Raw genomic sequence first — 26,517 nt, forward strand, 5'->3', positions numbered from 1 at the left:
AACTTTTCAAACTTAAGAATTTTACGATTTTACTTACATCATCATCCGTTAACATTATCAAAATACCCTTATTTTTGTTTTTTTTAAAAAAAGAGCTAAATATCCATAGTTGTATAGAAAAAAAAAAAAAAAAAAATTAAAAAATCCATGAATTTCGCCCAACTTTTCAAACATAAGAATTTTACGATTTTACTTACTGATCCATTAACATTACCAAAATACCCTTATTTCTCTTCCTCTTTTGGATTCCCTTTTCTTGATTGATTATGGTTTCAAATCATAAAAAGCTATCCAATTAAAAAAAAGGAACAGTTAATTTGGTTTTATAAAACTGGAGAAGAGATCTTTGGTTTCAACTAGAATAATTGTCAAAGCTTTCTTAGTAGTAATTTTAATAAAAAAGCAATGTAGAAATATTTGTAAAATGATTAATTATTTCAATCCTATGAAGTTTTGCACACAATTAATACAAAAACAACCATAGATGTGTAAATTAAATGTTCATAAAAAAGTTAGGAGAAGTAAAGAAAAATAAGGCAGAAAAATTTAATTGTTATGTGAATACAATTATGTGCTATGGCAATGGATGGTAGTACGTGAGGTCATTCTTTTAAATTTTCACTCTCTTTAATTTCAAGGTACGAAATGTGTTGTTATTCTCTGTTTGGTCTCTAATTTAATGAAATTAATTAATGTAATTAAAGCTGTTATCCTATTAATTTTTTTTTTTTAACTTAGGCATTAATTATGATCCAACAGTCCAATAATCACTCAAATTTCTGTGCTAATTTATAGATTTTGTTTCTTCCACCTTCCATGTAAATTAATCTCATTAAATTTTGTCATTTTAATTTTGGAGAAATTTTCACAAATAGAAAAGATGTCAAATTATTTAAAGAAATAATAATTAAAAAAAACACGAATAGACATTGTTGGACTGTTATCATTCTCTATCCATAGACTTGTATCAATTTCTATAATTGATAGATACAGATAAACTTCTATTAACCTTTATATGAAGAAAGTCGATGATTAAATTTTGCTATTCTATGTAAATATTTTCCCTCGTTTTTATATTTTTGAAAATCTTCAGAAAACCCATCTCAGCCCCTTTTTCTCCGGTTATTTTATGAAGTAGAGTAACAAACTATTATTATTTATTATTATTTGAAAATAAACAAATGAATATATATAATAAATAAATAATATTGACCACACTAGTTATTTTCTTTTAAAAAAATAATATTGAACTTGACGCGCACGTCACATATAATGTGGGCAGTGGCTTAGATTGTTTTGACCAGCAACGGCTAGTTGACCGGTTACATGCAACGACTACTTTTTGTAGTGGTGATCGGTTATAAAAGGGAGAGCGGTGGCTCCTCTGCAACGGCTAACTTTTTGAACAATATTTTCTTGTTAGGGTTTTTATTTTTACGAATTCGAATGAGAACCTGCTAGCTAACCAGGTAACTTAAATTACTTTTACAATTCATCTTCTTCGTTAATTAAATATTGGTTGAATTATGTTGTTGTTTTTGGTTAATACTTGTGGTTTAGGGTTTTGATGTGGCCACGATCTGTGAAATGAAGCCTCTGTTTTTCTCTTCTTCTTCATACTATAACAACCCACTGCTAAGTTATTTCATTTACCTTTGTTTATTAATTGTCTTCAATTTTAATTATGTGCATCAAACATTGTTTAATTAATTATTGTTATTATGATTCTAATTTCAGATTAACATTGGACAATGGGATGAAAATGCCTTATTTGGCCCATTCAACTGCTTTCCCTCAGGTTTTTCTATTTCATATTCTTTCATTTTTTTGTTTTTTGCAATGATGTCATTATACTCCGACTTCTCGGTATTTCGTTTTTGGGTTTTTGATTTCTGGGTTTTTTGTTTTTGGGTTTTTTGATTTCTGGGTATTTTTCCTTTGTTTTTTTTTTTTTTTTCCAATTTCAATTTTAATACTTCTTTCTCGTTATTTTATTTTTGGGTATTTTGATTTTGTTTTTGGGTATTCTGTGATCCTTAACTTTTCTTCTTCAAATCTTCTAAAAGCCTTTGCATCCTTTTAACTTCTACTATATATATATCTTTTTGTTTTTGTTTTCCCAAAATCTCTTTTCATAAAATTTTCATTATTCTTTCATACTTTTTTCTTCTGTAAAAACTCTCCTTCAAAAAACTCTCTTTCAAAACATTTTCTCGAAATTTTATATTTCAATTTTGTTTTTATCAAAAATCAGTTCCAAAATAATTTTTTTTCACTTTAAATTTAATTTTAGAAGTTCTCTTAAAAAAAACCCTTTCAAATGATTTTCTCAAACCTTCTTTTTTTCGTTGTCAAAAACTATCTTTCAAAACACGTTTTTCCTGTTATTTTTTACTTTAAATTTTGTTTCAGAAACTCATTCCAAAATATTTTCTCAAACTTTTTTTTTCATATTAATAAATTTGAAATGATTTAGGAAAAATTGATTGACCGGGAATCAATTTTCCTATTTCATCTGTTTTTCTAATTTTATTTTCATAAGTATCTGGTTGCAATTTAGTAGTTAATGAATACTTTGACTTTTATATAATTATTTTATCTTGTTTTTCTCTTATTTCTCTTATGTTTCCTTTTATTTCACATTCCTTATTTTCTAGTTGTCTTGTAGATTTACACTCTACTTTTCAAAGGACTTCAACCTCTTTTGAAAAATTATGGGTTTTTTTTTACTGTTCTTTTAGTTTCATTTTTTTTGTTATTCATACATTTTCTCATTTTTTAAAGTAGATTATTATTATTATTACTACTAGTATTTTTTGGCATGGTAGGATGGTTCAATTGTTTTCATCCTTTCTTTTTATGTGACATTCTTTTGGTTCCTTTGATACATTGCACTATAGATTTTGCGATTATGTTGTTTGTTACATTCTTTAATTAATCCACTTTTTTACTATTTATTTTATTATTTTTTTATGGTCGTGTATTTTTACTTTTTGTATTCCCTGTGTTGTTTCTTTTAGATTACATTTTTATTTCTTTAGCTTTATTTTGTTTGGCTCTATTAATTTTTGATACATTTTTTTTTTTTCTAATGTTGTACTATGGATTATTTCAATTACCCCTTTGACTCTTTTGGTGTGACATTCTTTTAGTTTCACCATCTTGATGAATTGTATTTTGTATGAGTCTTCTTCATTTTTATATTTTCTTTTCATTGGAATATATTTATCTTTCTTTTCTGGTGGTTGTAAATTTACTCTACACAATCAAGAAGTTGTTTTTCTTCTTTGTGTCACTATATATAGATTGATAAGGTTTTAAATTTTTTCACAGATATCTATGTTGTTTGTCTTTTTTGTATGGGACATTCTTTTAGTTTTATTTTGTTTGCTTTCTATCATAAATAATTTGGTAAACTGATTGTCCAAATATTCTCGATAGTTTCACTTTATTTTTTCTCTACTTTGTTATTCTTCATATATTTTTTTATTTTTTTTCATTTGGCATTTTTTTAAATAGATTATTACATTATATTTCTTTTGGACTCAAGGTGTAATTTATCTATTTATTTTGTTTGCCAGTTGATTCTATTTTTCACTCCCTCTTTTGGTTCACTTGTTTGGTATTTGGTTTCATTGTTTGGTACATTATATGGATTATTCAAAAAATTTCACTTTCTTTATTCTCTATTTTATTATTTTTTGTGTATAGATCTATTTTAGACATTGGTTGCATTTACATTATATAACCTTCTTCTGTGTGACATTTAATTTATTCTCCTAGTTTAATTTTGTTTGGTTCTCTATTATTGTCTGTTTCATAATATATTTTTCAGTTTCACATTGTTCGTTTTATCTTATTTACATTTTTTGTTTATTGAATGATTGCTATCGTTCTTTCTCTTCTATTTTTATATTCATTTATACTTTTGTATGCTATTTTCTTTTTAGTGACTATTATTTGCTATATTGATTTGTTAGTTTTGTGAATAATGTTGCACATTATTATTATTATTATTTTACTAGTTTATGTGACATTCTTTTAGAGTCTTGTTTAGTTCTACAATTATTTGATACATTGTTTGGACTATAATTATTTTCTTAGTTCCTTTAACCTTCTTAACAAAATATGATTTTTTTTTTTTTTTTTTTGTCTTTTATTCTTTTTCTCCAGTCTCCTTTATGTGACAATTTTTCTTTGGTTCTATTATTATTCGGTAGATTGATTTGTTAGTCTTATATATAACACATTATTTTATATATATGTTTTCGGTAGGTGATTTTTTTTTTTTTTTTTTTAATCTTTATTCAGGTCATTGTTTAAAATAGATTGTTTTTCATATTTGTTGATTTTCTATTGCAGTATAATTGTTCATATTTTTTTCACTTTCTTCTATTGAGTGAAAGTTTGATCATTTTTGTATATTTTTTTTTCTCGAAGGAGTTTATTATTTTCTTAGTTCTACTCTTATTTGGTATATTGATTTTTGTAAGTATGGCATATCAGTAACAAATTAATTTTTCATATGACTAATTTGTTTTATATATATTTTTAAATTTATAATGGTAGTTAAACCTCTTTGGTGATTCATTTTATTTACTTTCTCAATTCTTTAAGGATTTTTTTTCATGGTTAGCAAGTAGAATTTGAAATATGCTTTCCACGCAATTTTTATAATTAACACTTTTGATAAATTATCTTTCGATTGCTTTTTGTGTCTTGTAGTTTTATTTCTGTGTGTTTCATTATTTTTGGCACTTTTTCTTAGAATTTATTTTTCTTTTGAGATTTTCAAATATGTATGGTTGAATTTCTTTCCATCTTCACTCTTATCGAATATGACATCCTTTTAATTTTAATTTATTTACTTTTAGTATTATTTGATACATTGTTCTTCTCAATGGGTTGTTCAAAATTTATCATCTTTCTGGTACGGTCTCTTTTATGTGACATGTTACTTTCACTTTGGTACTTTAATTTCTTTTACTAATCTAGTAATGTTTTATTTCTTTGGGATCAAAATATAGATTTTTTTTTTTTTTTTTTTTTTTTTTTTTTTTTTTTTTACATGCATATGTGTAAGCACTATATATGGTTTAAATTATTTTATCCTTTTCCTCTATTTGTGTCGCACCCCACCCCGTGCCCACATTCCTGAGCCCGGGGAGAGGCATGAGGGACCACATATTCCCTTTTGTGATACCTACAATCCATCTGAACCTCTTTACTCTCAGTAAACTTTTTAAGTCAAGAAGATAAACAACAACTGATAAAGTAGGTCCATTTTATTATAGCTATGTAATATTTATACAACTCCAAGACTTAACTACAAAGTTTACGACAACCACTCTTAAAACCCTCCGAAAGTGTAACTGTGGCTTGTGGCAGACCTTGACTTGCACCCTGGAACTCCTCACCCTTCGCTACTTGGGAAGAAAACATAAAATAGCAGAATGAGCTTCACAAAACTCAGTGAGGTAAACAACTTCTAGATTACATTCAAACCTCAGCTTTGAATGTGTCTATTCTCAACTCTATCTACATGCATGGTAGATAGCTAAACTGATAACTATTTAGAATGAGTCTATTCTCTACACACACGTTAGATAGTTAACTGATACTAATCATGAACGCTTACTCTTTTCGTTTCCTTTTGTTCCTTATGTCTTCTATGTGTACATAGCTGGCTCATGGGCTCAGAAGCTAGGCCTGTCGGCCCTTTAACCATCTCATACGAGGATCCTCCCATAGGCTTAGGAACTAGACCTCTCGGTCCCCTGACCATCCCGTGAGGTTTTGCTTTCGAGCTCAGGAACTAGGTCTATATACCCCTTGACCATCCCGATCGCATAATCTCATTCTCATGCTAGATACTCATTCATAACATAAGCACAATTGACTCTTAAAGGGAAAGTACCACTCACCTTGGTAAGGATAGGAATCTTTCTCTTAGAAGTTCCTCGATCTTCTCGGGCTCTTTTTTTTAACCCTAAATTCCATATTCAATTATTAGCTTAGATTACTCATAGTTCCAGATCTTATTTTAAGATACTACCTTCTGAAAACATATTCTAAAATGTCTCTGAAGTTTGCCCTAAAATCATAGCTCAGAACTTCTCGTGGTTTGGCTGGAATCATCAAAACATCAAGGCTGGCACAAGCTTACCTGACAACTCGACCCTTCTATCTTATCCTCATTCTCCAGCCCGACTCCTTGGAGCTTCTTCTCTAGTAGCCCTACCCTGAAAATTAGACTCTCAGAGCTTTCAAGTGGCTTTGGAATCACTCTAAACGCACGAGTATTCTGTGAGAACTCCTCGTGCCAAGTTGATGCTACTTCTAGACCACTGTCCGACAACACTCTTCTTGGAACCTCATGACCGATGCATGGTTTTGCAACCAACGCATGCGTTCCTTCATCAACAAATAGTCTCCTCCCAATTAGTCCTCATATACTCTTTCTAATGTCCTTTTGAAGAGAACTCAAGTTATGATCTTGTCCTTGGCCCTATTTATAGGCGTCCAAAATCTCTCTAAGGCCAACACCTCCTACTTGAATGCATGTCCAAGTGTCTTTTCCCCACACTATCCACGTAACTTTCATGCCATCGCAATCTAAGGTGTCTTCCAAGACCTTAGCCAACACATAGCCCTCAAATTTGTATGTCTTCTTATGCATCCACTTTATTTGCTTAAGGCCTAAGATTTCTCCCCAACAAGCCACATGTCCGAATGACGACCTTGAATGCGTCCATCCAATCTCATATGCGCCCATCTAACCACAAATGCATCCATCCAACCACAAATGCGTCCATCTAACCACAAATGCTTCCATCCAACTGTCGCAACATATCCGGACACCACCAAGGCGCATGCGTCCATCCAACATCAAAATGCGTTCATCCAATCGAACCTTGTGCATCCAATTGACGCAACTTGGTCACATATGCTAGATGCTCGTAAGGCTCATCTTTGGCCACATATCCTTCTCTTTTGCATGGCTTACCTTTGCCCTATGCGCTCAACTAGGATAATGACCTGCTCTTCCACCACATACTATTTAGTCCTATGCGCCCATATGCTTTTGGATGTCCAACGCATATAGAAGGTTGCATAGTTCACACCATGCATTCAATGCATGCATAGTATTAGCCTTGTCATATGCCCTCGAATGTCCTCGACACATAACACATCACCAACGCATAACAACCTACACCATAAGCCTTAGCAACGCTCGTTTCACCATGCATCCCCATGGCTTGTCTCATCGCATAGCTCATCATAGTACTACTGCCCCATAGCACCATCGCATAGCGTCTGCGCCTATCGCATAACACACAGTCTACTGCGCAACTCTTGCTCATCGTGTAGAGTTGACGCCCATCGTCTAGTGCATACGCCCATCACGTAGCGCCATCGTCCAGCATCATCGTCTAACACTAATGTCAATCGTGCAGTGCCAACGCCTCATCGTCTAACGCTATCATTCATCGCATAGCATTATCGCTCATCGCATAGCGTTATCGCTTAGTGTCACACCCCACCCTAGACTACCCTCTAAGCCTGAGGAAGGCGTCTGCAACAGTTATCAACCCTAATAACTCTTGTGGAAATAACTCTGATACCAATGAACAAATTCAACAAACAACTGATTAAGTAGGCCTATTTTATATTACAACAATGTAACATTTATACAATTGACTTAATTATAAGCTTACAACAATAATTGTAAAATCCTCCAGAAGTGTAACTGTGGCACGTGGCAGACCTTGACCTTAGCAGCACCCTGGAACTCTTCACCTTTCGCTATCTGGGAAGAAAAAGAAAAATATTTGGAAAGCATGAGATATAAAACCCAGTGAATGACCAGAAAACTTATTTTTATCAACAGAACTACCCCACACTTGGGTACTTTTGCTCAGATACCTTCTCAACTGTGTTTTTCAGTATCGAGCTACTCAACTACCTTCTCAAATGACCTTCGGTATCGAGTTTCAAGTAAAATAAGTCATACAATGACTTTCTTTAATAAAACTTAGAAAACATGTCTTTATCTGAAAGATCTTTCTTTAGCATATGGTTTCTTAAAACATTTTAAATATTTTAGTCACTCACCTTGATCGTTTAGTGAACTCTAGAAGTTCTTTTGTCACCTCAGGCTCCCTTTTGAACCCTAAAATCCAGATTCAATTTAAAGCTCAAATTATTCACTATGGCTATCTAGAGATACTTCTTTCTACATATATGCTCTAAAATGTCTCAGGAATATTACCCTAGAGATCTTAGCTCAGAACTTCTCGTGGTTTGGCCGGAATCATCAAAACATCAAGACTGGCCTAGCTTACCTGACAGCTCGACCAAGTCTTTTCCTCATTCTCCAGCCCTATTCCTTGGAGCTTCTTCTCCGGAAGCCCCACCATTGAAAACTAGACTTCCCAGAAGCTTTCAGGTTGGGTTTGGAATCCCTCCAAACGCATGAGTTGAAGAAACTCCTCGTCCAAGTTCATGTTTGTTTTCCAATGACTTTCACTGTCCAATGCATCGTCTTTTGAAGCTCTATGAATCAAACGCATGAATTTGCTCTCAACGCAAGGTTTACTCAAACCTTTCCCACTCTTTTACTTCTTTTTGAATTTGTGATCTAAAAATGGAAGTCTTTGGCCTTAATAGGCGTCCAAACCTTTCTCCAAATTCGAAACCTTCTACTTTGGCTGCATGTCCAAGTGTTTCTCCCTCATACTACCAAACACATCTTTTTTATCAACGCAATCTAAGTGTCTTTCTTCCTATGTAGGCAAACATGAGCTTCCAATCTGATGCAACCACCTCAAAAGCAAGGCTCCTCCCAAGAAGTTCTTTATGTGCATTCCAATTCTTGATGTTCAACGCATATTACTCAATGCAATAACAATCAACGCATAGCAAGCCAGTTCACTATTCATTGCAATCCAACTTAGCCATCGCAAGAGCTAACCATCACCAACGCATAGGGTGCCGCTCATCCTCGACGCATGGCTCACTAGGTATTACCAGCAAGGCTCGTTGCACGTGCATGCGCTTGGCATAGGCGCTGGCCGATCAGCGCATAGGCATGCTGCATAGGCGTTGGCCATCGCTCAACGCATGGGTGTACTGTATAGGCGCTGGCCATCGCTCGATGCATGGGCGTACTGCATAGGCGTTGGGCATCATTCGACGCATGGGCATGTTGCATAGGCGCTGGCCATCGCTCGCTTGCTCGGCCACATGGGCATGCTCGATGCATTGATGCTTGGCAGGGCGCTTTCGACAAATAGGCATGGCCGTTTCAATAGGGCACTCGCTGCATAGGCATGGCCGCTCGACGCATAGCAGGGGCGCTTGGCTGGCCGCTCGACGCATTAGGCAAAGGTGCTGTGCATTGACCGCTCGACGCATGGGTTGCCTTCCAACACATCACTTCACTTCCTATAGCCGCATGGATGCATAACCATCCTTCCTTTGCATCCAACGCATCCAATGCATCCAACACATCCATCATCCAACGCATCCATCATAGAGGTAAACTTAGCAATTTTCCAAGTTTTTCCTCAAAAGTCAAGCTTCCAAATTCACACTTTTTCACCCTTTGCCCAAGTAATCTCTCCAAGATCTTATGGCCAGGCGCTCATGGTAATGCCTCCAACACTTAGTCAATTTTTCATCAATTTAAGCTTAACTCGAAACTACTCAAGGAAAATCTATTCAACCCCTAGAAATTTCCTTCTCAACATAGGATCTAACTTTTACTTAGTTAATTTCCTTAACCACCTGCTGAAGTAGGAATAATGAAAATCTGGGTTTCACACTTAGCTCCCTGCATTTGCTATACGATCGTTCAGTGCTCGCCTACACGATTGCCTACCTCATTGTGTAGCTCCACTCATTTATTAAACAATTGCATGCCCCATCGTGTAGCACTGCTTATTTGGTACACGATCGTATACCTCATCGTGTAGCACTGCTTATTTACTACACATCAACCAGCGCATGCAACTCCAACGCCCAGCGCCCATGTCTGCGCAGCTTAAAGCTGCCGCATGCTTTGCGTCTTAAGACATAGGCTGCCACATGTTTGTCCCTGCATGGCCTTTCCTCTCGGCCATACACACCAACGCATTGTCTAATACTTAGCTATTTTTCTAGCTTATGCATAGTGTTTTTGGCATCATACTTAAACCAAAATTTCACTAGTTAAGGCTTATCTCAAAGCTAATCTTATTTAAACACTTAGAATTTTCCTCCTCTTTAACGTAGGATTTAACTTATACTTAGTTAATCCCCCTTATTTCTTGCTTAAGTAGGGAAAATGGAAATCCGAATTTCACAATTTGTCTCTAAATAAGAGAATTAAGGATACCCAGCAGAAAGACTAATGCAATCCATAATGATGTACCGGAAAATACAACATTTTTGTTACCCGACCAACCATCAGGAGAAGCAAATACAACGGGCACACTAATCAGTAAGATTGATGAAGTAACAATTAATGCAAAAACAGCCAATTGGAAAGCAATAGTCATGTTTCTAATCCTCCAATCTACCAACAAAATCTACCATTTGATCCCTTTACCAGCCAGCCAAAATTTTGAGAAAATGTATCAGGTAGGGATTTTACCATAAATCCATTGATTCTATATTACTTCTTACTTTTTAAATACTTTACATGGGATTGAGGGTAGTCTTTTTTTACTCGGCAAAAAGGGGTATACTGGATCATATATATATATACATATAGATAGACTTATAGATTCCACGCTGATATTTGTCTATAGTATAGACAGTAATGGTAGCAACTTATATGTCAATGTTCTATTCGATGGGATGGAATATAAATCAAATAGAAATTATCTTTCGGAGAGATGGCCGAGTGGTTGATAGCTCCGTCTTGAAAACCGGTATAGTTCGAAACAAAGAACTATCGAGGGTTCGAATCCCTCTCTCTCCTTTTGCTCGGCGAATAGATTTGTTTCCTTATTTTTGGTTTTACCCGGCTCAGTATCATAAAAGGGAATGGCTCGGCTAGGTGTGATAGCCGAGCCAAAACAGAAAAAAAGATTAGATAGAAATGAAGAAAGGAAAAAGGAAGACTTTTAAAATATAACCCGATCCGTCCAACCTGATATGTATGGTGGAATCAAATTGATTTTGACTTCAAGCATTAGATCGCCTGTCTCAGTTAAGAGGAGTCATGAACACAACAGGTTCAAAATCACGATCAATTCCTTTTTCAAATCCTGCGGCAGCTGCACGAGCCCTTCCTGCATGCCATAAATGACCTACGAATAGGAAGAATCCTAGAACAAAATGAGAGGTAGCTAACCAACTTCTAGGAGAGACATAATTGACTGCATTAATTTCGGTCGCTACGCCTCCCACGGAATTTAAAGAACCTAAAGGAGCATGGGTCATATATTCCGCGGAACGTCGTTCTTGCCAAGGTTGGATGTCTTTTTTCAGTCTACTCAAGTCCAAACCATTAGGACCCCTTAGTGGTTCTAACCAAGGAGCACGCAGATCCCAAAAACGCATAGTCTCTCCCCCAAAAATGACTTCTCCTGTCGGAGAACGCATTAGATATTTACCTAAACCAGTAGGTCCTTGAGCGGATCCAACGTTAGCTCCAAGACGTTGGTCTCTAACTAGAAAAGTAAATGCTCGCTTGAGAAGCTTCTGGTCCACTCGGCCCGTAAAACTCACTCGGATAAGCAGTATTATTGAACCAGACAAAACAACAAGCAATAAAACCAAAAACAGATAAATCACCTAAACTATAAGACAAGTAAGCTTCTCCAGACCATACAAGTGCATGGCGAGCCCATGCAAAGGGTTTTTTAGTTAAGATATGCCAAATTCCACCAAGTATACAAATGGAACCTAACCATACATGTCCCCAACTATATCTTCCAAATCGTCCACACTAACAATCCACCCTTCTCTGCCAAAAGGAGATTTTAGTAAATAACCAAATAATAACACTTGGGCTAAGGGTCATTTGGGTTGTCTACTGTTATTTTAGGTAGGTACATGATTGTAAGTGCATTATGGATTCTTCCAGCACTTTTTGTATTATTTGTCTTTATATTTTATTTCTTTGGGACCAAATATCTATAGATTGTTTAAATTTTCTCACCATTTTGAACAATTTCTCACCCTCTTCTCTGTGTTTTTTTTATGTGACATTCCTTAGATTCACTTATATTGACATGTTCGTTTTGTATATATTAATTTCTTATTGGATGTGTTTCATCTCTTATTTCTCTGATAACCTTTTTATTTGACTTTTCTTATTTTCTAGTTGTCTTTTAGATTTGCACTTTGCTTTTCAGGGACTTCAAGTCTTTCGAAAAATTAAGTTTTTGTTTTTTTGGTGAATGATCTTTTAGTTTTACTTCTTTTTTTTTTTTTTTTTTTTTTTTTTTTTTTTTTTTTTTTTTTTTTTTTTTTTTTTGTCATTCTTGGTACATTTCTCTTTTTTATGGTAGATTATTTGTATTAATTTTTTTTTTTGGGAACCGAAGATGGAATTCTATTATTATTATTATTATTGATGGTTCAATTGTTTTCATCCTCTTTTATATGTTTTATCCATTAGTACAATTATTTTTCCATTGCACGATGGTTTGTTCGATTTTACCTGCTTCTTTTATTTAACATTTTTTAATTAAATTTCACTTTTTGTATTCTCTATTTTATTATTATTTTATTGATATTTATTTATCTTTTGTCATCGTTGTATTTTCACTTTATGTATTTCTCCGTGTTGTTTCTTTTATGTTACATTTTTATTTTTCTAACTTTATTTTATTTGGGTTTCTACTATTATTAACATTATTATTTTATAGCACTTTAAATCCTTCCAATTTTTCCCCTTTCTCTTCTATGACCTCTTTTCTAAGCATTCATTAGTTTCATTTTTGTATATTAATTAGTTGATTGGTTAGTTTTCTGCTTAAAACACATCATTTTAGGACTGTTTTTAATATTTATGTTTTATTTATGATGCCAAACTTTATTTTTCTTTGTTAGCATGCAAGCAATTTTTTGTAACTCTCTTAGATAGATTATGGATTGCTTTATGTGTGTTTTATTATTTTTGGTATTTTTTTCTTTTTTACTTAATCATATTTTTCTTTTTGGATGTAGAATTTATTTTTCTTTGGCATAGTTACATATTTGAACTATGGCAGTTCAATTTTTTTACCCTTTTTTATTACAGTCTTTATCTTTTAGTTTTGGAAAATTATTTCAAATAATAAAACTATTGAAAATATTTATAAAATATAGTAAAATTTTAGAACTATCAATGATAGATGTTGATAGACACTAATAGACTTCTATCAGTGATATTGATAGACCATAGAAGTCTATCAATAGATATCAACGTCTACCATTGATAGTTGTAAAATTTTGTTATATCTTATAAATATTTTGGTTTATTTTTCTATATTTAAAAACAACTAAGTTTTTATACTTCTTTTATTAATTAATTATTTATTTTTTGCAATTCTTTATTTAACTCATTTGATCATTTTTTCTTCTGGCATATGGTTTAATTTTTTTCTTTTTTTAATTATATGACTGTCTAGTTTTTATATCTCTTTTTATTACTATTTTATTTATTTAACTCGTTTGACCAATTTTAGAAATAGATTCAACAAATTTTTTCACCCTTAATCTACGTTGTTTGTCTTTTTGAATGGGGACATTATTTTAGTTTTATTTTGTTTGCTTTATCATAAATAATTTGGTATATATCTTCCTAATATTCTCATCTAGCTAGTTTCACTTTTTTCTTCTTTGTTTTGTACTTCATACATTTTTTTTTCATTTGGTATTTTTAAAATAGATTATTACATAATATTTCTTTGGACCTAAGGTGTAATTTATCTATTTATTTTGTTTGGCATGGATGCTTCAATTTTTTTTTCACTCGTTCTCTTTGTTGTCTCTTCTCCTCCCTCTTTTGATTTAATTGTTTGGAGTTCTATTGAGATGATTGTTCAAAATTTCACTCTTTTTATTCTCTATTTTATTATTTTGGTGTGTAATAATATATTAGGCATTTTCAACATTTGCACTATGAATAATTCATTTTTTTTCACCCCCTCCATGTTGTATGACATTTTTATTCTTCTAGTTTAATTTTGTTTGATGTTTTATTTGGTACATATCTCTAATCCAATTTTTCCATTCCAGTTCTATTAGATCTTTTATGTCACATTCTCTAAGTTTCACTTTTTGTATAATTATGTAGAATCTTCACTATGCTTTCGGAGCCATTGTTAAAGTTCTATTTTGTATCTTCTTATTTCACTTTAGATTTTAAAGTAAATTTTATGAAATATCTTTACAAATTATGGATGGGATAAAATTTGGTTTTATCATGTTTCACTTTAGTTTCTTCATTTATCTTACTCATTTGGTTATGTTTAATAGATTATTATATTTGTTTCATTTAGACCAAATTTAGTATATATATATATATATATTTTGGCATTGTTGTCTTTGTATAACTAAAGGTTCAACATACACTTTTCTCTTTTCTCTTTTATATGACATCTTCTCTTAGTTTTATCTTACTTGGTGGTGATTGCTTTATTTTTGTTATGGTAGTTAATGCCAAATGTTGGCTAAGTATACACCTGACCTCCACGTGACATCAACGATAAATTTGTAATTTTTGAAAAGAGAGGCAAAACAAAGAAAAAGAGCTATGATGCCTAAGCAAACAAGAGAATTGTAGAATAGAGAAGAGGACTGAAGTTTAAGTTACCTCATATGGAGTCATAATGATGTATTTATAGGGGATTTGATCTAGGGTTTATTTAGATTGTCACACCCCACCCCGAGCTCAAACTCCTAAGCCCGAGGAGGGGCGTGAAAGACCGTACATACCACCCTTTTGTGATACCTACTATCCAACTGAACCTCTTTACTCTTCTTAAACTTTAAGTCAAGAAGATAACAACAACTGATTAAGTAGGCCCATTTTATATTACAACAATGTAATGTTCATACAACTCCAAAACATGATTACAAAGTTTACAACAACCATTCTTTAAACCCTCTGGAAGTGTAATTGTGGATTGTGGTCCCTTGACCTTAGCAGTACCCTGAAACTGCTCACCTTCCACTACCTGGGGGAGGAGGGGGGAGGGAAGACATAAAACATGGAAAACATGAGCTACAAAGCTCAGTGAATGGCAGCTTTAAACAAACATAAGTTTGATTTTAGAAATTCATCTTTGGGAAAATAATTCCACAATCAACAACAATCACATTGTAAAATGTAATCTCCCCAGCCTGTCAGCTGGACAACCCTAGCATGATTTATGTATTTTTCCTAGGTATTCTTAAGGCATCGCATCCTTGGCTGCATACCTTCCTCTCCCGCATGGCTTACCTTTGTCCTATGCGCTCAACTAGGATTATGACCAACCCTCTTCAACGCATACTATTTGCTCAAGCCTTGTCCTATGTGCCCATATACCCTCGGATGTCCAACGCATATAGCACATCTCCAATACATGTCAACCCTTGAGTCAAGCTAAGTCTCAGCTCAATGCCTCATGGTATAACTTACCATCGCCAAGCCTTTTGCTAACGCATCCCTCATGACCATCGCATGTATGTCTTAATTGCTTGCCAACGTCCTTAGTCTCTTGTTCAATACCAACGTAGCTAACCTCACAAGCCTTATGTACTGCGAGCCTTAGTGGCAAGACGTTTCACTATTTGTCCACCTGGCTTGTCTCATCGGCTAGCTCATCGTCTAGTACTCCTGCCGCATAGTACCATCGCATAGCGTTGCCGCATAGCACTAGTCTATCGCATAGCTTTTTCTCATCGTGTAGCGCTGACGCCCATCGTCTAATGAAGCACCGCTATCATCTACCGCACACACCCATCGTATAGCGCCATTGCCCAGCTTCATCATCTAACGCTGATGCCAATCATGTAATGCCGCGCCTCATCGTCTAACGCTATCACCCATCACATAACATTATCACCCATCGCATAGCGCTATCGTTTAGCTCCTCACCGTTCTACATAATCGCTTACCACATCGCTTAGCTCCACGCCTTTAATATACGATCTTCCAGTGCCTGCCTACACAATCGCCTACCTAATCGTGTAGTGTCGTCCACTTACTATACGATCGCATACCCCATCGTGTAGCGCTGCACATTAGCTACACGATCGTCTACCTTATCGTGTAGCACTACTTATTTACTACACGATCAACCAGCGCATGCAACCCCAATGCCCAGCGCCCATGTCCGCGCAACTTGAGGCTGCCACATGCTTTGCTAACCTCTCAAAACATTGGCTGCCGCATGCTTGTCCCCACATAGTCTTTCCTGAAGCCACACTTTAGCCTCTTTCAACGCCCAAATAACCTCTCAAATGTTCATGGCCAATGCATGGCACAATACCAACGCTTAGCACAAGGCCAACACATTGTCTTACTTAAGCCATTTCTTTCTTGGTTTCCAACACATGGTTCCTTTTGGTATCATACTTAACCAAATTTTCACTAGAGGCTTACTCAAAGGTACTCAACAATCTATTTAAACACTTAGAGTTTTCCTTCTCTTTAACATAGGATTTAACTTCTTCTTAGTTAATTCCTTTAATCACCTGCGTAAGGAAAATGGAAATCCGGGTTTCACATTTATTTCCCCCTTAAGAAAATTTCATCCTCGAAATTTACTGAGACTAACTCCGATTTAAGGTTTCACAACAACCACTGTTGTAACCTATAACCTTGTTTATTACCACGCTTCCACTGCGCTACTTTGATATTGATTTCTTAGTTTGTCCAACGATACCCCACCTAGCCATCGCGAAGCTAGATGTTGAAAGTTATCTACAAAATAACTTTTCTATCTCAACCTCTAAATGGGAATAATTTGAATTCATTCTTACCTCCCTCAGTAGATAAGGTAGCGTTGTGAGTTCCAACTCTGGTTGCCTGCTAGGTCATGCTATTTTCGCCATTTGTCTTAGTCTACTTTGACTAGTTCTTAGGTTTCTCTTAACCCTTTATTCTATAACACTTCCTCTGGTTTTACTTAACTCAAACCTCGGGTTTTCCTAACTCAACTCGCTGGTTTCCAAGAATTTATGCTTTGATACTAGACTAGTATCAACTCAATCTCCACCTTTCCCCAGATTTTACATATACCTTTGCTCTGATGCCAAGTTGTCACACCACGCCCCGAGCCCGAATTCATGAGCCAGAGAAGGGGTGTAAAGGACCGCAGATACCACCATTTTGTGATAGCTACTGTCCAATTGAACCTCTTTACTACACTCGTCTTAAACTTTAAAGTCAACGAGATAACAACAATTGATTAAGTAGGCCCATTTTATATTACAACAATGTAATGTTCATACAACTACAAGACTTGATTGCAAAGTTTACAACAACCCTTCTTTAAACCCTCTGGAAGTGTAATTGTGGCTTGTGGCAGACCATGGAAAATGTGAGCTACAAAGCTCAGTGAGTGGAAGCTTTAAACAAACATAAGTTTGATTTTAGAAATTCATCTTTGGGAAAACAATTCCACAATCAACAACAATCACATAGAAAAATGTAATCTCCCCAGCCAGTCAGCTGGACAACCCTGACATGATTATGTATTTTCTCGGGTATTCTCTGCGAATAACCCGTGATGACCAACATGGACATAAGCTCAATACCCTATAACCCGTCAACTGTGCACATGTCGACATTTCTTGTTAGCCATGTTTGGGTATGCTGACAATTCCAGCCAAATATTTTGACGATTCTAGCCAAGCGTCCCGCCAAGCACGCTAACAATATCTCTGGGTATGAATCCCATTTCCTAATACAAATATACACGCATTATGACAACAATACAACAACAATCAAATCCAGGCAAAACATATTTTCGGGTCATGCCAATATTTCTTATAGAACCTATATTCATATATATAAAGAGTAACCATACAAATGGTGGAACAACCACTCACCTTGGTTGGTTAGGAACTTTCCTTTCCGAAGTTTCTTAGGTTTCCTTGGTTTCCCTTTTGAACCTAAATTCCAGATTCAATTATCAGCTTAGATACTCATAGTTCCAGACTTTATTTTAATATACTTCCTTTTGAAAACATGTTCTAAAATGTCGCAGGACTCTTACCTAAAAGCTTAGCTCAAAACTCCTCGTGGTTTGGCCGGAATCATCAAAACATCAAGGCTGGCCCAAGCTTACCCGACAGCTCGACCCTTCTGCCTTTTCCTTATTCTTCAGCCTAATTCCTTAGAGCTTCTTCTCCGGCAGCCCTACCCTAAAAACTAGACTCTCATAGCTTTCAGGTGGCTTTAGAATCACTTAAAATGCATGAGTATTCTGGGAGATATCCTTGTCCCAAGTTGATGCTACTTCCAGACCTTCCTGTCTGACAGCATCTCTTCCTCTTGGAACCTCTTGACTAATGCATGCGTTCATCAACACATAGATTCCTCACAATTGGCCTTCATACACTTCCTAATGTCCTTTGAGGAGAAATCAAGTGATCATCGGAAGTCCTTGGCCCTATTTATAGGTGTCCAAAATCTCTCCAAGGCCAACACCTCCTACTTGACTGCATGTCCAAGTGTCCTTTCCTACACTATTTGCAATCTTTACGTCATCGCAATCCAAGGTGTCTTCCTCCCTTTTTACCAACACATAGCCCTCAAATTTGTATGTCTTCTTATGCATCCATCTCATTTGCTTAAGGCCTAAGATTTCTTCCCAACAAGCCACATGTCTGGATGACGACCTTGAATGCGTCCATCCTATCTCATATGCGCCCATCCTACCTCAATGTGTTCATCTACCGCAAATGCGTTCATCTAACCATAAAATGCGTTCATTCAACCTCAAATGCGTTCATCCAACTTCATATGCATCCATCCTTCACATGCGTCGATCCGACTAGCACAACACACTTATGTCCGAACACTACCCATTAGCGCATGCTTCCATCCCATCTTTGCGCACTTGAGGTGTCTTATCTCAACATAACACCCTTCAAGTCATTGCCGCCTAGCATCTTTCCCCATATGCGACCAACTAACCTCGATTCTACCATTTCTAATTAACGTAACCTTACCTTGTGCATCCCATTGACGCAACTTGGTCACATATGCTAGATGCTCGCAAGGCTTATCCTTGGCCGCATGTCCTTTTCTCGGTTAGCCATCATCAACCCATGGCTTTCTCAACACATAACTTAGTCATTCTAAACTCAAGGCATCGCATCCTTGGCCACACCTTCCTCTCCCGCAAGGCTTAACTTTGGCCTATACGTTCAACTAGGATTATGACCAACCCTCTTCAACGCATACTATTTGGAGCCTTGTCCTATGCGCCCATATGCCCTCGGATGTCAAATGCATATAGCACATCTCCAACGCATGTCAACCCTTGAGTCAAGCTAAGTTTCAACTCAATGCCTCATGGTATAACTTACCATCGCTTAGCCTCTTGCTAACGCATCCCTCATGACCATCACATGTTTGTCTTAATTGCTTGCCAACGTCCTTAGTCTCTTGTTGACCAACGCAGCTAACCTCACAAGTCTTATGTACTGCAAGCCTTAGCAACGCAAGACTTTTCACCATGTGTCCACCATGGCTTGTCTCATCTCCTAACTCATCATCTAGTACTGTGTCGCATTGCACCATCGCATAGCGTTGCCGTATAGCACCAGTCTACTGCACAGCTCTTGCTCATCGTGTAGCGCTGACGCCCATCGTCTAGTAAAGCACGGTTATCATCTAGCGCACAGCCCATCGCGTAGCGCCATCGTCCAACGTCATTGTCTAACACTGATGCCGATCGGGTAGTGCCAACGCCTCATCGTCTGACGCTATCGCCCATCGCATGGCGCTATCATTTAGCGCCTCACCATTCCGCACGATCGCCTACCGCATCGCTTAGCTCCACGCCTTTGCTATACGATCGTCCAGTGCCTGCCTACACGATTGCCTACCCCATCGTGCAGCACCGCCTACTTACTATACGATTGCATACCCCATCGTGTAGCGGCATATTAGCTACACGATCGTCTACTGTGTAGCACTGCTTATTTACTACACGATCAACCAACGCACGCAACCCTAACGCTCAGCGCCCATGTTCGCGGAACTTGAGGCTGCCACATGCTTTGCTAACCTCTCAAAACATGGGTTGCCGCATGCTTGTCCCCGCATATTTTCCTCTCGGCCACACTTTAGCCTCTTTCAACGCCCAAATAACCTCTCAAATGTTCATGGCCAACGCATGGCACAACACCAACGCTTAGCACAAGGCCAACGCATTCTCAAATACTTAAGCCATTTCTTTCTTGGCTTCCAACGCATGGTTCCTTTTGGCATCATACTTAACCAAATTTTCACTAGTTAAGGCTTAACTCAAAACTACTCAACAATTTATTTACACTTAGAATTTTCCTTCTCTTTAACATAGGATTTAACTTCTTCTTAGTTAATTCCCTAATCACCTGCAAGTAAGGAAAATGGAAATCCGGGTTTCACATAGATGAGCTAGGTTATCTCTCAAGCTAAATGTGCCCGCTTGCCTTACCTTTAAGGCCTATATATTGGGTCTTTGGCCATTGGGTTACTAACATAAAGAAGATCGGCCTCGATTTCGATTGGGGTCGAGGTTGATCGGCCCAATTTGTCCCTGGGGCACTTCTGTCTTCACTTGTTCTCCTTTGACCACTATACTCTTGATTTCAGAATCCATTTATAACAACTATCATTCTTTCTCTTCTAACTTCATATGCGGTAACTTAATTTCCTCTGATGGGTCATTGCTTTTACTTTATCTTCAATAATCATGTAGTTTGATCATCAGTCTCGTAGCTTCTTTGTTCATCTCCAGTAGCTTGATCATTAGTCTCGTAGCTTCTTTGCTTTATCAGACCTAAGTGAGACATTTATCACAGGCCTGCCAACTTCCATGTCTCTTCTTCACTGTTATGGGTCATAAGAATCTTTACAACTTCACCCATTAAACTAGATAATAGTTGAACGGTGCCAAATGGCCTGGAATATCAATGGAAAAGAATCCGATCAAATATGACCAACCATATAAATTAAAAAGCAAGACTATCAATGGAATCACAAGAAATGTTCTTTTACTGACCAGATTGATTTAAGTAGTTAATCACAAAAGGAGTTGTTATGGTTGCAATGGATAGCAGCAATGCATGATAACCATCAAGCATTTCACTTAACCCAAGAAAAAGATATTGCACATTCAAAAAGAAAGTAAATATTGAACAGAAGAATCATCAAGAAATCAAGAGCGCAAGTTAACCTTTCACATTTTCTATTTTCAATTGCTCTTGAAATAGAATCCAGAGATCAATCCACTGTATTATCTCGAAAAGGAGCTGTAATAGATGATTTTCATGCATCTGCCCATTATCTAATCATTAAACAACTTTCTTACTACAACAAAAACAGTTGAAAATGTTACCTTAAGGACATGTCTTTTTACGTACTGTTTATAGTCTACGGTTTCTTACATTTGGTTATTTATATACATGTCCCTGTATTGTGTACCATATCAGAAATTAATAAAAAACTCTTATCGTGGTTTTTTCTCCCTGGTTTAGGGTTTTTCACGTAACTTTGGTGTTTTCTCTTCTACCCTTTACTTTTCAATATTGTATCAAAGCACTGTGATGAGATTGTAGCTGAAATAGAACTTCGGTGGAACATTAGCAGGGGAAGGAACTCCGGTGGAAAATTCCCAAAGTGCTGAAATTAGGGCTGCCGTCAATCAATATTTACGATCATTACTTAGACCATTACAGATCCAACTGTTCATAAGGCAGACAACCATCGATCGAATAGACCTGACCGACCATGCTTCTTCCATCGCGTAGCCGTACGTGGGGCGCCTCCGATTGGGCAATACTTCCCGATCGAGCGAGTACTCCAGCAGCCATTGGATATTCTCCATCGCAACCGTCGTTTCTACTCGATCATAGCCAGGTCGTCTTTCGCAGCCCAGATGCAGTCGGCCTTCAGTTGTAGACACTCTGCCATCATAAACGAACCTTCCATCTTCTCTACGGTCCTTCGAACCAGTCGTTTCAACCGATCTAGTTAAACCAGTCGATCCAGGCTTTCTGTTATGTTCAAAAACATCGGTAACTGCTTACAGCTTTACTTATTGCAAATATTATGTAATTCTGTGGGCAATTCTGCAGGAATATCTATCGGCGAAAAACTTAACAGTCAGAACTATTTTTCTTGGTCGTAATCTGTGAAAATGGTCCTCAAGCGATGGCACAAGTCTGGGTATCTAACCAGGGAGATACCCAAACAGAACCTTAGGGATCCTCAGGAACGTATAAAGGGGGAGGATTCTCTCATTCGCTCAATTTTGATAAACATAGAATCCCAGATTGGGAAGCCACTACTATACTACATTAGCTCGGGATATTTGGAAAACGCTTCACGACTTTATACATTGAGGAAACAGGTACATGAGTGCAAGCAGGGGACTCTTGATGTAACGTCCTATTTAAATAAATTGTCACTATTGTGGCAAGATGTGCCGGGAAGTAGTTTGAAATTGCCCAGTCGACAGAGTTCAGTATTCGAAGATTGAGGAGGCTAACCGCGTATATGATTTTTTGGCTGGCTTAGACTTGAAATTTGATGGCACCCAGAGCTGAATTTTGGGACCAATGTTGTCGCTAATGGAAGTTTCTCAGAAGTTAGATTAGAAAAGGATCCGAACTCTATGAATGGTACAACAACTACCACCTTAGACTCAGCTGCATTTGGAGTCAAGTTATCTGGATCAGAGAATGACAAACTTGAAAGACCCCTTCAATTTCTGAACATTGTAAGAAACCATGGCACACAAAAGACATTTGGAAATTACACAGTCGTCCATGAAATTACGCAGTCTTTCAGTCGAGCGATTGATGAAACGGTTGATGGTGCTCCCCAGGCGGCCAGCCATGTGGTTCCAGGTACAGTCGGAACCGGCAATATTGTCCAATCAGGTACTTCTTAGTCCTTTAGTTTCTTTGTTAAGGGGGATGTGTCACACCTCCCCCTCCCCTTCCCTTCCCCTCCCCCCCATTTCTGGGCCCAAATAGAGGTGTGATGCTAACTAATGCTACTCTTTCATGACCACTATTGACATTTACATGCTACAAATACTCTTTTAGTACTATTTCTAAACTTGTGCAGACCTTGACCCACTTTGCAACCTGGACTTTTTTGCTACCTGTGAGAGAAACAAAGAAACAAATCATGAGCTTCACAAAGCTCAGTGAGTGGTATCTTAAATACAAGTCTTTTACAGATCATAAGCATTATCACGAGGTTCAATGTGTACCTCCATCTTATCATAAAGCTTTCACAATCCTACCTACACACACGGTAGATAGTTAACATTCCACATCTAAACATATCAACCTATGTGCACATGGTTCTCCCTTTCATGGGCTCAGAAGCTAGGCTTGTCAGCCCTCTGACCATCCCATTCAGGGTTTTTTCCTTCCCATAGGCTCAAGAACTAGACTCTTTGATCCCCTGACCATCCTGTAAGGATTTATTTTGGGCTCCGGTTCTAGGTCCATAGACCCCCTGATCGGATACGTCATATTCACTTCACAATATAAACTACAGCATATTAATTCTAAATATGTTTAAAAGAGTTAAAGAAGAAACCACTCACAGTGACTCGCCTATCTTTCCTCCCAATTCACCAGGTTTCCCTTATTCTTTTGCTGGACCCTATTTTTTAAATTTAGGCTTAGATACTTACTCTTTCGGGACTTATCTCAAGACATTCCCTTCTTCAAAAATTTGTGAAAATGTCTTAACCAAACTACCTTAAAGTTTCGCCTTGAAAATCCTTGGCGAAAGTTCAGAGTCTCAAGTTTACTCCCCCTTTCCCCACTGTTGAGCAACTCTCGGTTTTCCTTGACTTTGACAGCCTTAGATTTAAAATTTCATTAAAGAAGCCTCACACCGAATCTACATTTAATTTAAAAACTTTTGGTCTAAAAATCACCTGATTTGCATGAGTAGTCTGGAATAACTTCTCGTTTGAATTTAGTCTAGGCATCTGTCCGTACACCCAGCTTCCTTCAGCACCTCTGCTCGTACTTCCGTCTGATCAATGCCTCTCTTCCCTCGTTCAATGTACGAATTATCTCTTATTTTCTCCTTTCTTTGTGGTTTTTATGGACTTAAATGGTTTGTGGGTTAAAGTGAAGCGTTCTGCCCCTTTTATAGGCATTTCACCCTTTTCCTTTACCCGACACCTTCTCCATTGATCACATCCAGGTGTATTCCTCACCTTCTGCCAACGCCCAACCCCTTCCACCTCCTATTTGACGTGTCTTCTTCATGCATCAAACTCACCTTGCATGAATATTTATTCGTCCAGCTTCTACTATCTTTGTTACAGACTTTCGTTGGTAAAGCCATTTATCCCGATGAGCTCATCAATCTTGCGTAACGCAATCCTCAGCACCGCCCCATCATTTAGTTCCTTCTTCTATCGTCTAGCTTTAATAGCCCATCGTGTAGCTCAATCGTTTAGCAAACGATCTCGCTCTCATCGATCTCGCTGATCTCGCTCTCAATGATCTCTTTCTTAGCGATCTCACCCTCAACGATCTCGCGGATCTCGCTCTCAATGATCTTGTTGATTTTGCTCTCAATGATCTTGCTCTCAGCGATCTTGCTGATCTCGCTCTCAGTAATCTCGCTGATCTCGCGCATAGCTTATCATTTAGCTACCGAGCCTGTCGTTTACCTCCACTGTTTAGCGCTGATGCCTATCGTCTAACGCATCCGCTCATCTCTTAGCATCATCGCCCATTGTTTAACACTTAATGCTATCGTTTAGTGCAATCGCCTAGCGTTATTCTCCAGCTTCTATGCTTATCGTCTAGTGCTTACAATGATCATATAGTACTTTGCCTATAGTAGCCCAATCATCTAGCGCATCATTTCTCCTCATCTAACGTCGTGTAACTCTACACGATCGCATTGCTTGGCTCCGTGCATTTACTATACGATTTCCTACCTCATCGTGTACCTCTCTGCATTGCTACACGATCGTCTACCCAGCGCCTTGCGTTTAACCCCTCGCTTTTTCTACTGTTGCTCATACGTTCTCAACGCATGAGCGACTTTCATGTAATGTGTTTAACTTCACAAAGGCGCACATGATTGTCCTAACTTAGTTTACTTTATGCGTTTAACACCAAACGCCCTGCTCCGTGTTAACCTCGCTTTGTTAACTTTCCATTAGTTAAATTCCACACTTTTTGAAGAGCATTTATTCAATACTGAGAGTTCTTCCTTCTCAGCACAGGATTTCATACCTAGTCAAATTTTCCTAGTTGTTAGTTTTAAACAGGGAATTAGGAGTGCAGGTTTCACAAGATGAATCTTGGATTCTTGACTCGGGAGCAACTGATCCCATAACTGGATCATTTGATCAATTCCTCTCCTATTATCCTTGCATTGGAAATGAGAGAATACAAATTACAGATGGGTCTTTTGCCCTGTTGCTGGGAAGGGTCACTCATCTCCGATTCAAGGATTGATTTTACAGAATGTTTTGCATGTGCCAAAGATATCTTACAATTTGCTTTGGTCAGTAAAATAACCAAAGATTTGAACTACAAAGTTGTTTTCTCATCATATGATGTTTTGTTTCAGGACCTGAGTTCGGGGAAGATGATTGGCACTGCTCGAAATAATAGGGGGCTCTATTTCCTCTCCGATGATGCTTCTTCTAAATGTCTAGGACTAGTTTATTGTCTTCTCTTACTGTTTATTCTACGTATTCTTTCTTTTAGGTTACCATTTTATTCCTTTAGCTTTATTTTGTTTGGTTATACTACTGTTTGATACATTTATTTTTTCTAATGTTGCACTATGGATTATTTCAATTACCCCTTTGATCTCTTTTGGTGTGACATTCTTTTAGTTTCACCATCTTGATGAACCGTATTTTGTATGAGTCTTCTAGCTTCACTTTTATATTTTCTTTTCATTTGAATATATTTATCTTTCTTTTCTGGTGGTTGTATTTATTCTATACACAAGGGATCAAAAAGTGTCTTCTTCTTTGTGTCACTGCATATAGATTGAAAAGGTTTTAAATTTTTTCACCCTTAGTCTATGTTGTTTGTCTTTTTTGTATGGGACATTCTTCTAGTGTTATTTTGTTTGAATATCATAAATAATTTGGTAAACTGATTGTCCAAATATTCTCATCTAATTTCACTTTATTTTTTTCTCTATTTTGTTATTCTTCATACATTTTTTATTTTTTTCATTTTCCATTTTTTAAAAAATAGATTATTACATTATATTTATTTTGTTTGGAGGTTGATTCTATTCTTCACTCCCTCTTTGCTGTCTCTTGTCTCCCTCTTTTGTGGTTCACTTGTTTGGTATTTGGTTTTATTGTTTGGTAC

The 26,517-nt window shown here is 36.7% G+C and overlaps 1 long non-coding RNA gene across 2 annotated transcripts; it reads left to right on the top strand.

Annotated features, from left to right (window-relative positions):
* Positions 1 to 1,386: 1,386 nt before the first annotated feature.
* Positions 1,387 to 26,147, top strand: LOC120069546. Of its 2 annotated transcripts, none has more exons than XR_005479572.1 (3): positions 1,387 to 1,469; positions 1,738 to 1,798; positions 25,754 to 26,147. It is a non-coding gene; the product is annotated as an uncharacterized LOC120069546 (long non-coding RNA). The 2 variants fall into 2 exon arrangements; XR_005479573.1 differs by lacking the exon at positions 1,387 to 1,469 and adding an exon at positions 1,501 to 1,639.
* The last annotated feature ends 370 nt before the right edge of the window (positions 26,148 to 26,517 follow it).

This window comes from Benincasa hispida, unplaced genomic scaffold, assembly GCF_009727055.1.
Source record: "Benincasa hispida cultivar B227 unplaced genomic scaffold, ASM972705v1 Contig491, whole genome shotgun sequence".
NCBI classification, from domain to species: Eukaryota; Viridiplantae; Streptophyta; class Magnoliopsida; order Cucurbitales; family Cucurbitaceae; genus Benincasa; species Benincasa hispida.